We start from the raw sequence: 4,287 nt of genomic DNA on the forward strand, positions 1-4,287 counted from the left end.
TTGCCAAGTAAGCGTCTTGTGATCCCAACCCCAAAGGCTCTTTTCAGAGCCACGCATGCTTTCAATAAATGAGCTATAATTCTCTTTCTAAAAGCTATTCTCAGATGTATCCTACCAAGCTGAAAGCTAATTACGACCCTTAATTTTCATTAGGGCTGAGAAGCATGTGCACGTTTCACGGTCAATTAAAATACCTACCAAAAATTGAGCGCTCACTATGAGCAAAAAGCGGTTCTATACAACCATATTCCTTTGGTTTCACAAAACTAATAATTCTAAATGAAAATACCATTTGGAATGTAAAGCCCCCGTTTCCGCGTGCAGGCCTCCAAATTCATCGTGACATTGTTCAGGAACTTGGTAAGGATCACTTACCCGGGGCACAAAATGGCAGGCTCTGAAAACTTTGTTCTGCTCAGAGCTTTGCTTTTTCTTTTTAGCATGTAGGTTTGTAATACTGAAAAAACCCGAAGACAATATGAGCTTTCACAGAAATCTTACATAGGCTTTCCTGGTTTGCTACCTTTCCAATTGCTACCTTTTCAGCTGGGGGGGCCAGGGGGCGCGGGTGGGGGGAGCGTGGTGGGGGGCAGTCTGTGTTGTATGTGCTGTGTCCTAAAGGCACAGAGGGACAGGAAAGGGAGCCTGTCCTGTCTTAGAGAGGCCTTCATCCTGTCAGCTATTATACCTTCTCTCCTAGGAAGCTCTTTTCCATTTACACTCTTCTTCCGGCAGCATTTAGCTGCAAGGCCCTCTGGGTCACAAGAGAGAAGCCCACTACTCAATCCCGTAAGGTGTCTGACTGATTAGGCGAGAGTTACCCCAGGACTGAGGCCCCCTTCTCAGTACCCAGGACTCTTTCCCCATGTCCCCAGGAGGCAAGGACTGAGAGGAGGGAGAAAGGGAAGGGAAGCCCTTCCTGGCAGGACGTGGCTTCTGCTGCACATGAGAAACTTTCCTGGTGTAGCTGACAACCTGACCTGTGACATCCTCACAGCAGAAGGATGAACTAGAAACGAACACACATGCGCACCCACCCCTACCCACACTCACCATAGAGGATTGCAACAAGAGTGCCCTGAGCCTCAGGGCTGAGCGAGGTAGATTCTGCCACGGAGAATTTGGGCTATAACTCACTTGTTTCTGCCATTAATATCACAGGGATACAGAATACACCCAGGCTGAGAATTAATTTAGGGATATCCCAAGCTGGTGCCCCTGAGCACCTGGTAAATGCAAAGACACATCCTCTGTGGAGGAATAAGCTTCATTTTAGGTCTCAACAAATCCCCACAGATAAGATAACAAAAAAAAAAAAAAATGAATGAGCAGCTTCACAACCAAAATCAACACACATTTCGACAAGACACTGTCACCAAGAATAAGAGAAGCACACGATGGAAACAAAAAGAGTACAAAGAAAATTAACAGATATAGATTTCAGATTGCTAACTTTAATATATTTAAAAAGAAAAAAAAAGGACTATTTGAAATATGCTGAGGGACTAAGAATACAAAGAATTTTCCAAAAAGATTTGAGAGAACCAAATACAAATTCTAGAAATGAATGTATATAATTATAATTATAAAAAAATTAAAATTAAGGGCTTGCTGGATAGGCCAAATAGTCAATTGGCCCCAGATGGAGCAGACTTTATCCAAAATGCAGGGAGAGAGATGTAAAAGTGAATTTAAGAGACCTGGAATTACTAGTAAATTTGTCTGCCATATGTCTAATCATGATACCACAAAGACAACCAGAGAGAATGGTGCAGGTGTGAGCTTTCAAAGATCATGGCTGAGAATTTTTTAGAGTTGATGGAGTACTCATGTAATTAAAAATAAAATAGAGTGAAACTCATACAATAAAAGGGGGGTCACTCTGTCACACTGTGAACTAATCCCCGTAAATTCTCACAACAAATGTAAGGCTGATTTTCACAAGGTTCTGCTTTCTAATCTGTTCTGATAGATGGCATCAGACTGAAGCACTTAAAAATTCTTGGGGGGCGGGAGGACAATTGAGAAATTGATTATTTACATGCACTTTATATCTATCTGATTACTAAAGTATGTCAGTTTAATCAATAGTTAATGGACTGTTGACTGGCTTTTTCAGTCCATTAAATCAAAAAGTTTGATATTCTTTCCAATATCTATTTCTGTTAATTACTCCCATCATGTTATTGTGTTAGCTAAAATCACAAACTATTTGCCATGTTAGCTCTGCTAGCAGGCATCACGGTCTTTTTCTTCCTTCTCATTGAAGTGGCTTTGGTCGTTCATGCCTCATGAAAAACTTGTTTGCCTGCGTGCAAATGTGTGTGAGTGTGTAATCTGTATGTGTTGATTAGTTTCCTTCTAAATATATTTTAAGAGTTTTTATTAGGAATGATATGTGAATTTTTGGCATTTGATGGAATCATGTGCTTTTCCTCCTTTATCCTGCTACAATGAAGTATAGGTAGATTTCCTAATGTTACTCCATACTTCCATTCCCAGGCCAAATCTTATTTGGTCATGTTGTATTATTATCTTAAATACTGGCTGCACACATTTTAATATGTCAGAGGGATTTTTCCTCCTCTATTCATACATAAAATCATTCTGTGATTTTTTCTTTTGGGTTCATCCATATAGATGGTGTCATTAAGATTATGGTAACTTCAAAAATCTTAATTATGGCCTCTCCTCTATTATTTGCTGCTATGTAACAAACTACCTAAAAACTCAGCAGCTTAAATCAATGAACATTTGTTATCTCATTTTGTTTCTGGGTTGTCAGGAATCCAGAAGTGACTTGCTGGGAGGTTCTGGCCACGGTCTCTCAGGTTGAAGTCAAGATGTAAACATGGGCTGCAGTCACCTGAAGGCTTGACTGTGACTGGAGGGTTCCCTTCCAAAGTTGGCTCACTCCCATGCTACCCACGTTCCTGTTGGCTCTTGGCAGGAGGACCTTAGTAGGACCTCCATGCCTTGCCACATAGACCTCTCAGGAGGGCTAATTGATTCTCTTCCACAAAGACAAATCATAGAGAGAGTGGGGGAGGGATTAGCCACAAAGTCTCTGAGACCTACTTTCAAATGTCACACGCTGTCACTTCTGCCACTTTCTATTAATTAGAAGCAAGTCACTTAAATGTGGCATATATTCAGAAGGTAACAAGGCTCCATCCTTCAAGGTAAGGATAGGACATTTGTGAACATATTGCAAAATCACCATATCATCTTTTTTATGCTTTAAATACTTGATTGTAAAAAGTATTTGTGCTTTAAAGGGTAGACAGAAATCAGCTGTATAATCACCTGGACCTAATACTTTTATACGTGGTAGCTTGTTCAGAATTCCAGGAAATTAGACTGCAATTGACCACTATCGACAGAGACAAAAACCAATAAAACTCCCACATGATGTCCTGATGGACTTTTCCCTGAGATTGTAAGGAACCAAACAGTGGTCTCTGCAGTTACATACAACCAGCACATTGCAGGTGCTTATAGAAAATACTGAATGAATCGAATCAATTCATCTGAGAACTCCTAACCAGCCACCTGTACAGTGAATCTCTGGTTCATGATGGTTGTACGAATGTCCAACAAAATGGATAGGTATGAAAAAAAAAACTAAAAGTGAAAAAAAATACAATAAAAAGGAAAAACCCCAGAAAATACTTTGGCTTATGAAAATATAAGAAATTAAGAATATGGAAAAACACAAATTAATAAAATTTGCAATTGGACAAGAAGTTAAAGCTAAATTAATAGATTTCAAAGGTAGAATTTGAATTGATGATTGAGTCAGACTTAAAAATAAGCTACCATGTTTAAAGTGAAAGGTAACAGATTAAGTGGTAGCAAAAGGGCATAAAAGAAGAAATTAAAGAGCATAATTTAGTCATGATGGCTTATAAGGAGATCCTTGACGTGTGTCAAAATTCCTTGCTCAATTGTACCATGGCAATAGTTCAGAATATTTCTTATAAATCAATCATTCAAGAGGTAGTCATTGAATATTTTTGGGCCAGACACAGGCATGGGCATTAGAGATACAAAGAGAGATGAGGTTGTTCTTGACCTTCTGGAGCCCTTAGGTTTGTAGACCATAAAGGAAACTTATAGCTAATAGCCTGCTTTTTTTTTTTTTTTAAATAATCATTCACTAGGACCTAAAAAAATGTTTATCACTCTTTGGAAATCTGCTGGCAGATGAATAGACTTGGGCTCATCTGGGAACTACAAAATTAATTAAGTTAGGCAAAATATTCATCCAAATATGTGAGTAATAAA

General features: G+C 39.0%; 1 protein-coding gene across 1 annotated transcript in view; it reads left to right on the forward strand.

Annotated features, from left to right (window-relative positions):
* LOC116644850 (histone H2B type 1-A-like) overlaps positions 1-387 on the forward strand; it is a 383,608-nt gene extending 383,221 nt beyond the window's left edge. The window contains exon 2 of the mRNA XM_032424703.1: positions 2-387. The gene's annotated coding sequence lies outside the window, so the exon portion shown is untranslated. The remainder of the gene's footprint in view (position 1) is intronic.
* Positions 388-4,287: the final 3,900 nt, after the last annotated feature.

The sequence above is a fragment of the Phoca vitulina genome, unplaced genomic scaffold (assembly GCF_004348235.1).
Source record: "Phoca vitulina isolate PV1807 unplaced genomic scaffold, GSC_HSeal_1.0 scaffold31, whole genome shotgun sequence".
NCBI lineage: Eukaryota > Metazoa > Chordata > Mammalia > Carnivora > Phocidae > Phoca > Phoca vitulina.